At 40.3% G+C, this 11840-nt stretch overlaps 1 non-coding gene across 1 annotated transcript; it reads left to right on the top strand.

Moving 5' to 3' along the window:
* Nucleotides 1–9616: 9616 nt before the first annotated feature.
* LOC127132911 (small nucleolar RNA R71) lies at nt 9617–9723 on the top strand. Its single transcript, XR_007806916.1, has one exon. It is a non-coding gene; the product is annotated as a small nucleolar RNA R71 (small nucleolar RNA).
* The last annotated feature ends 2117 nt before the right edge of the window (nt 9724–11840 follow it).

Raw genomic sequence — 11840 nt, forward strand, 5'->3', positions numbered from 1 at the left:
CTTAAGTTAAAAGCTCCTAATGAACTAAACAAAGCGCTTTCGCTGTATTTGAAATAGTTAAAAACAACTAAGTTTAAAAGGACGTTGGACGGCTTTTGATCTTACCCAACGGAAATTAAGTGGGGGAAAACTTAAGTTGAAAGTCAAAATAGCCCTTAAGTGTTTCTACGAACAATTGTATGGATTATCGGTTCAATTACGGTCCTTACATTCTAACCTTTATAGGTTTAGCTAGACATGGTAAAGTAAAGGTGCATTTTAATTTAAATAAAAGTAGTGCGAGTGCGGAAAGTAAATAAAAGTAGCGCGAGTGCGAGAAATAAATGAAAGTAGTGCGAGTGCGAGAAATAAATAAAAGTAGTGCGAGTGCGAGAAATAAATGAAAGTAGTGCGAGTGCGAGAAATAAATAAAAGTAGTGCGAGTGCGAGAAATAAATGAAAGTAGTGCGAGTGCGAGAAATAAATAAAAGTAGTGCGAGTCCGAGAAATAAATGAAAGTAGTGCGGGTGCGAGAAATAAATAAAGTAAAGACAGTGCGAGAAATAAATAAAGTAAAGACGGTGCGGGAAAATAAAGTAGATAAAGGTTAAGCAATAAAAACCTGCTCCAATCGGAGGGTTGAATAAAATGCGAAATGGAAATGAAAATGGCGGCAGGATTATCTTCCTTCCAAAGTGCTCCAAACTCGATTACAGACTCGATTACACAATTGTGGCAACACCTCAATGTGAAGCGATTACCACTTTAAAATACTGAATATATGCCTAAGTGAAACTAAGTTTGCTCTAAGTTTGGATGATTAAACAAATGAATTCGAGTCTCTATTTATAGGCAAGTAAAATAATGGAAAAGACAAGGATTCCCTTCAGTTTGAAATTGGGAGGGAAACGTTTTCTTCTTGTGGCGCCCGCCACAACACCATGGCGCCCGCCACAAGGGCAAATTGTGGCACCCAAGTGGAGGTAGTGGGGAACGTGGCAGTTGAGGGAAGTTGAGCTCTGACACGTCATGGCTGGACCCATGGCGTCAGCCATAGTGGGAGCCACAAGTGCAAAATGCTGAATTTTAGTCTTTTTAGCTCATTTTCACTTCTTTTCTCGATTTGGGCTCCGATTAGAGTGAAAACCTAAAAACAAAGAAAAACATAGTAATAACATAACAAAATGATGATAAAACAACTAAAATGCATGCGAAATCGGAGTCGAAAATATGGTGAATTTCAGTGTCATCATTGGTCATGCATGATATGGTTTGGATGTATGCAAATGAGATACGCACAAAGGGAAAATGAGGGTAAATTTAAGGGTATGAGAGTTGCCCCTATTTAATCATTTTTAACCCGAAGATGTGAATTGCGTTAGCTTTTCTGACATTCAAGGTAAAAGAGGAGTAAATACAAGAGTAACCGAAAATTTGCCCGAGAAAGTGAATTTGCAGAGAGCAACAAATATGTTGGTTGGTTTGATTTATTGGGGATAAACTAAAAAACTCCGCTGGGGAGATATATCAGCTGCAAGAGGAGTATTTGACATGTATGATTGTATGATTTCAATGCATGATTATTTCTTTATGATGTGTCTATAATGCAATAGCAAAGTAAAGTTGGTTGGAGGACGGATAGACTTCGACTTCGACTTGTTGCTGAATGGTAGAGAGTAGGTCATCACGCCTCTGCTCTCTAGCCATGTGGTCACGCCACATCTCCTCTGTAATATAAAATCCAGGAGCAGAACCTGCAAAAGAAGAAGAAGATGGTGCGGTGTGTGGTGGTGAAGGGTGATGGGGGGACACATGAGGTACGGGAGATCGCTCTCGCTGATCATATTCTTCATCAGTGTCATTTCCCTCCTCATCAGGAACATTAGGAGGAAGTGAACCCAAAACAGGTGGAGCATCTAAAACATAGGTCCAATTCCTTTTAATACGTACATCAGTACGTCTAGTGCATGGTAAAACAACAGATGGGATAGCTACACCATGAATCATAAGCACATAACCTCCCTCTCTCCTCAATCGGCACAATTTCATATCTCTCATAAATTTTAGGTTGATTGTGCGAGGAGCTAAGGAGTCTAAAGTAGCTATCTCATTGTTCAGGTTAAGAGCCCGAGCAATAGACGTAATGAGTCCTCCGAAAACAATAGGTCCCGCTTTATTAAGGGTTAAAGCCATATGAGCGAGCATAAACGGGACCGAATTAATTCTTCTATTTGTGAGGCTTGCTTGCAAGAATAGAAGTTCTCAAGCATTGACCTTGTTTGGATTCTCCCGGCCAAAAATAGTACAAGCCAACAGATGTCTAAAAACTCTGATGGTCGGGTTATGGATGGTCGAGGCAAGAATTCCTTCAAAAGAATTTATTGAAGTGTTAGACAATCTCTTCCAGAAGGAAAACACCTCGACCGACCAATCTGAATCCAAAGGGGCCTCACAAATAGCACCTTCCCCATGAGGAATACCTAACAGTCCTGCTAGTTCGTCGGTACTGAATTCATACTCAACAGCAAACATTCTAAATCGGACAATACCAACTGTGCTAGCAGTGTTAGGATTGACAATATAAATTAAAGAATTTAAAAACTCGACTGTCAATCGCTCAAAGGTAGGTTCTTTGTTTGAAAAGATAGTATGCAAGCCTAAATTATCTAATAAATAAAAAATGATATGGTAGATACCCAAAGTGTAAAGACAATTTTCATCCACATACCTTGTCGGGAGGATTTCCCAATTTTGCAACCTTTCGATAATCTTCCTCTGCCTATCTCCCGGTTTCCCTCCTCAAAGAATAAATCCATTGAACTCCGTTATTTAGCTCTTGCAATGCGATGAAGAAGATGAAGATGGGTATGTAAAAAGGTGGGATTTTTATGAGATTCGACGGATGAAAATGAAAATGGAAGTTGGGAAAATAACTTGTATGGTGTGAAGATGAGAAATGTGGGAGCTTTTGTGGGGTTCAAGGGAGGTTTTGTAAGGTGGAAAAATGGGTTTTGGAGGTTTGAAGGTATGAAAATGGTGAAAAATGGGAGTCTGCCCCGAGCTTATACAGACGCTGTGGAGGGCGCCACAACATCCATGGCGGGCGCCACAAGGCTAAATTCGGCTGGGCCGGATTTTGGTCATTTGGCATGGGCTTCTCATTCTCTTTTCGGTTGGGGGGTCCGGATAGCGTTTTCATTGTATTTTCCTAGTGACATAAGGCTTGCACAATTTTATAAAAATAAAATTAAAACATTAGACTAATAAATAAATAAACAATTAATATAATTAGACTATAATAAAAATATAAATATAATAAACACACATAAAATATAGATATGGAAATATTAGTATTAATGTGTTGACATAGTTAAGAAAATATCCCAAATGCAATGATATAAAATAAGTTAGGTAAATGCGAAAAATATAAGCATAAATGAGACAAAATAAAATGAGATGGTAAAATCAAATGGTAGGGGGTTCGTCTGCCTGACTAGATCCACGAAGCATGGCTATCTCCTGGCGAAGCTCTGCAATCTCCTGGTATAAACAGTCAGCCTCGGTAGCGTGTGTGAGATCGGATACTCCCATCTATAAGGTAAGGTCAGCCACCTCCTGCCAAAGTCCTGCAATCTCTCTACGACACTCTGCAATTTGGGTGCGGATGTCTGGGGTCTGCAATGATAAATTGTTAGAGAATACAGTGATCTTGGGTGAAGGCGGTGTAGGGGTATACTCAGCCACAGGTGGGGATCTAGACTCCTCTATAGTCTCTCCCTGACCCTCCAAAGCATAACTCCAGTTTGCTGAGTCATGAATGCTGGTCATCATCGGATCCGGCAGTGTGAAATAGTGTATCGCCTCGTTGTCGACCAGCAGTCTGAACTGTCTCGGATTGAACGAGGATCTCCTTATCAATCCTCTGGTCAAGCAAAAATCGATATCCATAGTAGTCTACCCACAGTAGGTCCTGAGATGTAACAGCTTGCGGGATAGACCTAAGGCGATGGCAATCTATGTGATGATCCCTCCTACATGAATGACTCCTTCGGATGATCTGGAAACACCGCTGAGGCCACACAACAGGAAGTTCCCACATGCCACAGGGCGAGACTGGGATGCACAAAATAATAGGAATATCTCCTCCTCACTTAGTAACATCTCAACATCCGATCTTCCTAGGAAGGAGTGTGCCGATATCATCTGGAAGTACCTAAAAGCAGGGTTGTGTATAGCCTGGGACAACTGAGTAGAAGGATCCTGACTCCCTCCATCGAAGATATCGCTCCAGAACTATTCTACTTCCTTACCCAGAAAGTATCCCATCGGTGTCTCAGGGGTAGTCTGGAAACCCAATAGGTCACCGAACTCCTTCTGGATGAAAGAGTACTCAATCCCAAAGAGCCTGAATATAGCATACCCATCCGGTCCAGAGTAAGGGTCATAATCAAATGAATTGAGGAAATCCAATGTCAAGTTCCTGTAAGTGTTGCTCAGGTCGTCAGCGAACTCGTCCCAATGGAGTTCGTGGCTCAGAAATCGGATGCTTGGCTCAATGCCCAGGTCTTCCATGCAGTGCTGGTCTGGATAGCGTGTGGGCGCTGGTAAAGAGCTATGTAGCGCTCTCTCTGGGCATCATCCCTATAGGCTACGTGCATATCGTCGAAGTCCTGCATCCTGTATAAGTTAAGAAAAGGGATCCTGAAAATACAAACATTTCAAATATTTAGTCATGGTGAAAATATGATTAAAAATAAAATAAAATAAAATGAAAAAAAGTAAAACAAGATAAGAAAACCATGGGTTGCCTCCCAAGCAGCGCTTGTTTAACGTCATTAGCTTGACGATCGGAATTTATACACCTGTAGTAGGGATTGGTGGATCTATCAGAGTGTGGCTTGAGTAGTCTGTTGGGATGTCTCCTCCTTTGTAGAGCTTCAGTCTTTGTCCATTTACAATGAATGGACTACAGGTTTCGTTCTTGATTTCTACAGCTCCGGATCTCAAAATCTTGGATACTTTGAAAGGGTCAGTCCATCTTGAGCGCAGCTTCCCAGGAAAAAGTTGTAACCTAGAACTGAACAGGAGAACAGGGTCGCCTATATTGAAATCTTTCTTGTCATGCCAAGCTTTTGTTCTTTCTTTGTATATTTTGGCATTCTCGTAGGCAGACTGCCTGAGTTCTTCTAGTTTGTGAATGTCAAGGATACGCTTTTCACCAGCGGTCAGGTAATCTAAATTCAATGTTTTAATGGCCCAATAGGCCTTATGCTCTAATTCGAAAGGTAAGTGACAGGATTTTCCATAGACTAGTTGGTACGGAGTTGTTCCTATAGGGGTTTTGAAAGCGGTTCGGTAGGCCCATAATTCTTCTTGAAGCTTCTAAGACCAGTCTCTCCTAGATATTGAAACAGTTTTTTCTAGGATTTGTTTTATCTCCCTATTGGATACTTCTACTTGGCCACTAGTCTGTGGATGGTATGGTGTTGCTACTCTATGCCTAACTCCATATTTTCTTAAAAGTTTACCAAATATTCTCGATATGAAGTGCGATCCTCCATCGCTTATGACTAAACGGGGTGTTCTGAATTGGGGGAATATATAGTTCTTAAATAACTTGATCACCACCCTAGTATCATTTGTGGGTGCAGCTATAACTTCAATCCACTTAGACACGTAGTCCACAGCTACTAAGATATACTTGTTTCCTAAGGATGGTGGGAAAGGTCCCATGAAGTCTATACCCCATACGTCGAAGAGTTCTACTTCCTGAATGTTTCTTAGAGGAATTTCGTCACGCCTTGAAATGTCTCCAATGCGTTGGCATCTATCACATTTGACAATGCAAGCATGGACGTCACGCCACATGGTAGGCCAGAATAGGCCAGCTTGAAGAATCTTGTCATATGTCTTGGAGGTGCTCGCATGTCCACCATAGGGTGCAGAGTGACAATGCTCAATTATCCTTTTTACCTCCTCTTCTGGAACGCAACGGCGAAAAATGCCATCTTTACCCCCTTTTGAAAAGGAGCGGTTCATCCGAATAAAAGTTTCTTACATCGTTGAAGAACTTCTTCTTGCGGTGGTAGTCAAGATCAGGGGGTACGATATCAGCAGCTAGATAATTAACAAAGTCTGCATACCATGGTACGCTACTTACTGCTAAGGATTTTTTGGAGTGCTCATGAGGGCCTCGACTATCATCTTCAATGGTTTCTAGTCTAACTATCAGTCTATCATAGGCAAAATCATCATTTATGGGTACTAAGTCTGGTTTTAGATGTTCTAGCCTAGAAAGGTGATCGGCTACTACATTTTCAGTGCCTTTTTTTATCTCTTATATCTAAATCAAACTCTTGTAGTAACAGAATCCATCGGAGTAACCTGGGCTTGGCATCTTTTTTACTTAATAGGTAACGAATGGCAGCATGATCGGTGTAAACTATAATTTTGGCTCCTACTAGATAAGATCTAAATTTGTCTATAGCGAAAACTACAGCGAGTAATTCCTTTTCAGTTGTTGCGTAGTTGAGTTGGGCAGCGTTTAGGGTTCTACTGGCATAATAAATCGCATGTAATTTTTTATCTTTCCTTTGTCCTAGAACGGCTCCAACGGCATAATCACTAGCGTCGCACATTATCTCAAAAGGTTCTGACCAATCAGGGGGTTTCATATTAGGTGCTGATATTAATGCTTGCTTTAATAGATTAAATGCTTCATTACATTTTCCATCGAAAATGAATTCAGCATCTTTCATTAAAAGGCGAGTTAAAGTTTTGGTTATTTTGGAGAAGTCCTTGATAAAGTGCCGGTAGAATCCAGCATGTCCAAGAAAACTTCAGACTTCTCTGATAGTTTTGGGGGGTTTTAGGTTCTCTATTACTTCTATTTAGCTCTATCTACCTCTATACCTTTTTCGGAAACTATATGTCCTAAAACAATCCCTTCGATGACCATGAAATTACACTTTTCCGAATTTAGTACAAGGTTCACCTCCACGCATCTCTCCAGGATTTTCTCAAGGTTAGCAAGACAATTGTGGAAATCAAATCCGCAGACCGAGAAATCATCCATAAATACTTCCATGATACCATCTTGGTAATCTGCAAAGACTGACATCATGCAGCGTTGGAAAGTAGTTGGGGCGTTACAGAGGCCAAATGACATTCGTCTGTAGGCAAAAGTTCCATAAGGGCATGTAAAGGTAGTTTTTCTTGATCTTCAGGGTGGATAGGTATTTGGAAGAATCCAGAGTATCCATCTAGATAGCAGAAGTAAGAGTGTCTAGCTAGACGCTCCAACATCTGGTCTATAAATGGTAAAGGGAAATGATCCTTCCTGGTTGCTTTATTTAACTTTCTATAGTCTATACACATCCGCCATCCTCCTTCTATCCATTTTGCTACATGTTCGCCTTTATCGTTTTGTACGATTGTGATGCCTCCCTTTTTAGGTACTACATGCACAGGGCTCACCCACTTACTATCCGAGATCTGGTAGATTATACCTTCCTCAAGTAACTTAAGAACTTCTTTTTTAACAACATCACTCATTATAGGGTTTATTCTTCTCAAATGTTCTCGGAGGGATTTGAATCTTCTTCGAGCGAAATCCGATGCATGCATACGGATGGGCTTATACCTTTTAGGTCAGAGATATTATATCCTAAGGCTGAGGGATATCTTCGTAAAACGTCTAAAAGTTGGTCTGTTTCCTCTTGGCTCAAGGTAGCACTGACTATAACTGGACGGTTCATCTCTTCATCGAGGAACTCATATCTCATATTCTTAGGTAGTTTCTTAAGTTCTAAGGTTGGTTTCTTAGGGCATGGAATAGGATCTGGGGTAAGGGATAAACATTCATAAAGGTTATCATCGATGTAGGGTTTCCTAAAGTCATCATCTTCCAATATGAGAGTTGATGGCAACTTAATTGTTTTTATGATATCTTCTTGTTCTAATTCCCTAATGCATTCATCAATGATATCTAAGGCATAACATGCGTCTCCCATCACAGGTGCCATAAGACATTTCAAAAGTATAAATTCTATTTTCTCGTCACCTACCTCAAAGGTCAACTTTTCTCTCTTGACATCTATTATGGCTCATGCAGTTGATAAGAATGGTATACCTAGAAGGATTGATATATCATTGTCCTCTTTGATGTCCATGACAACAAAATCAGTAGGGATAAATAATTGACCTATCCTAACAGGGACATCTTCTAAAATGCCTATCGGATACTTAATAGATCTATCAGCTAACTGAAGTGACATCTTAGTAGGTTGTAATTCTCCTAAGTTTAACCTCTCACAAACTGCTAAAGGCATTAAGCTCACACTAGCTCCTAAGTCTAGAAAAGCTTTTTCGATGACATGACTACCCAAAAGATAAGGAATGGAGAAATTTCCAGGATCTTTATCTTTCTTGGCTAATTTATTCTCGGAAATAGAATTGCATTCCAAGGGCTTCGGATCGTCGAGTCTATGTTTGTTGGTAAGGATGTCTTTGAGAAACTTTGCATAGGAAGGTATTTGGGTGATGGCTTATGTGAAAGGGACTTCTACGTGAAGTTTTTCTATAACCTTAATAAATTTCTGATACTCGTTATTGATCTGGGTTTGTTTGATTATTTGCGGATATGGTATAGGTGGTTTATATGGCGGGGTGGTACATAAGTTTTATCTTTAGGTTCTTCTCCTTTTTCTTGACCTTCCTGGTTTCCAGATTCCTCTGGTTCCTTTACTTCGTCTGTGGGTTTGGTATATTCCTTAGAAGTTTGGGGTTCGCTCAATCTTGGGTTTGGTGGCTCATCATAAGTATTCCCGCTTCGTAGGGTAATGGCATTGGCTTGCCCTCTCGGATTCTGTTGAGGTTGTCCAGGGAACTGTCCTCCAGGTGTGGTATGGGGGGCTTGGTTTAAAGCTACCTGAGAGATCTGGGTTTCAAGCATCTTGGTATGAGTAACTATTTGGTCAACCTTGGTTCCTAACTGGGTAATCAGTTCGTTAACGTGAATGTTTTGGTTCATGAACTCTTTGTTTTGTTGGGTTTGAGCAGTGATAAAATTTTCCATAATTTTCTCAAGGCTTGTCTTTGGTGGCACAGGTTGCATAGGTTGATTTGATCTTGGGGCTTGGTAACCTGATTGTCTCGGAGGTACATTATTTTGGATAGGGTTATTGTTCTTATAGGAGAAACTTGGGTGATTCCTCCATCCAGGGTTATAGGTATTTGAATATGGGTGTAGTTTACTTGCTCATAGTGGGTTTCGTTTAAAAGACTGCATTCTGCAGATTGGTGTCCTTTGGTTCCACATATCTCACAATCCGACGAAACTGTGGCTGCAGTATTCGGGTTTATGCATATATGCTCGACCTGAAGGGCTAATGCATCCATTTTAGCTTGCATCATGTCTATAGAGCTTAATTCATGTACTCCTTCTTGGGCTTCCTTCTTCTCAATTGTCGCTCGTTCGACTCCCCATGATTGATGGTTTTGAGCCATATCTTCGATGAGGGCACTAGCTTCAGGATAAGGTTTGTTCATCAGTGCACCGCCTGCGGCGGCGTTGATGGTCATCTTAGTGTTATAGTGAAGTCCATTATAGAAGGTTTGAATGATTAACCAATTTTCTAAACCATGATGTGGGCATGTTCTTAACAGTTCTTTATATCTCTCCCAAGCTTCGAACAACGATTCTCCTTGGTTCTGGGTAAATCTAGTTATATGGTTTCTAAGAACGGAGGTCTTACTTGGGGGAAAGTATCTAGCAAGGAATACTCTTCTAAGGTTATCCCAAGTCGTAATGGAATTGGTCGGAAGGGAATCTAACCATGATAGGGTTTTATCTCTGAGGGGAAAAGGGAATAATCTTAAACGGATTGCCTCAGGAGAAGCTCCATTGATTTTAAAAGTGTCTGCTAATTGGAGAAAGATTTTTAAATGTTGGTTTAGGTTCTCGGTAGCGAGACCCGCGAATTGTCTCTGTTGCACTAGTTGCAACAGGGATGGTTTAAGTTCGAAATTATTAGCTGGGATAGTTAGGTTTACTATACTAGAACTAGATTCTTCGTTGGATGGTTGGGTGAAATCCTTAAGAGGTCTTTGGTTTTGATCTTCGGCCATAGCTCTCCAAATTCTATGGAAAAATAAACGTGCGCGAGCGTAACGTTCAGGTTCCGCCAGAGGGTATACTAAACTTCCGGTGCTGCGAGTTCTTCGCATTGACCGGCGGGTAATAACCTAATTCTAAATGATATAACAACAGGGTACGAAATTTGACGAAATTGGTCCCCGGCAACGGCGCCAAAAACTTGATGCGTGCTTTTCGCAAGTATACGAACGCGTCAGAGTAATATAAAAGATTGTCGAATCGACAGAGACCAAGTGTCAATCTATCGTTATCTATTGTTACGGTGTTTATCTAAGGTAATCGAAATAGGGGTTTTCAGAGTGTGCAATGAAGAGTAAAGTATTAAATAAAGTTCAATTAATAAAGATAGGCTCGAATGTAATTCACATAATCAATTAATGATCCAAGTACTTGCTAATAGAACTACTTATGGGCAGTGTATCCTACTTTGAAAAGAACCAATTTAACGGGAACTGTCGCTTTCGCGTATTCAGAACCGAGTTGTACTCCCTAATCAAACCCTCTTATTGTCACTTATAAAAAGGTGCGCATTGTGTTAGAGTAGTAAACCTATTTTTAAGAAATATAGTATCTTGACTAAGTTGAAAAGTATTTTAACCTGGATTTCCTAACCAAAAGAGGCTCTCACGAACCAGACTCTAAATTTATACACACGTCCGAAAATAGTTTAAAAATCACTTTTCTTCTTAAGTTAAAAGCTCCTAATGAACTAAACAAAGCGCTTTCGCTGTATTTGAAATAGTTAAAAACAACTAAGTTTAAAAGGACGTTGGACGGCTTTCGATCTTAACCAACGGAAATTAAGTGCGGGAAAACTTAAGTTGAAAGTCAAAATAGCCCTTAAGTGTTTCTACGAACAATTGTACGGATTATCGGTTCAATTACGGTCCTTACATTCTAACCTTTATAGGTTTAGCTAGACATGGTAAAGTAAAGGTGCATTTTAATTTAAATAAAAGTAGTGCGAGTGCGGAAAGTAAATAAAAGTAGTGCGAGTGCGAGAAATAAATGAAAGTAGTGCGAGTGCGAGAAATAAATAAAAGTAGTGCGAGTGCGAGAAATAAATGAAAGTAGTGCAAGTGCGAGAAATAAATAAAAGTAGTGCGAGTGCGAGAAATAAATGAAAGTAGTCCGGGTGCGAGAAATAAATAAAGTAAAGACAGTGCGAGAAATAAATAAAGTAAAGACGGTGCGGGAAAATAAAGTAGATAAAGGTTCAGCAATAAAAACCTGCTCCAATCGGAGGATTGAATAAAATGCGAAACGGAAATGAAAATGGCGGCAGGATTAACTTCCTTCCAAAGTGCTCCAAACTCGATTACAAACTCGATTACACAATTGTGGCAACAACTCTATGTGAAGCGATTACCACTTTAAAATACTGAATATATGCCTAAGTGAAACTAAGTTTGCTCTGAGTTTGGATGATTAAACAAATGAATTCGAGTCTCTATTTATAGGCAAGTAAAATAATGGAAAAGACAAGGATGCCCTTCAGTTTGAAATTGGGAGGGAAACGTTTTCTTCTTGTGGCGCCCGCCACAACACCATGGCACCCGCCACGAGGGAAAATTGTGGTGCCCAAGTGGAGGTAGTGGGGAGTGTGGCAGTTGAGGAAAGTTGAGCTCTGACACGTCATGGCTGGACCCATGGCGCCAGCCATAGTGGGAGCCACAAGTGCAAAATGCTGAATTTTAGTCTTTTT

This window comes from Lathyrus oleraceus, chromosome 3 (genome assembly GCF_024323335.1).
Source record: "Lathyrus oleraceus cultivar Zhongwan6 chromosome 3, CAAS_Psat_ZW6_1.0, whole genome shotgun sequence".
Taxonomy (NCBI): domain Eukaryota; kingdom Viridiplantae; phylum Streptophyta; class Magnoliopsida; order Fabales; family Fabaceae; genus Lathyrus; species Lathyrus oleraceus.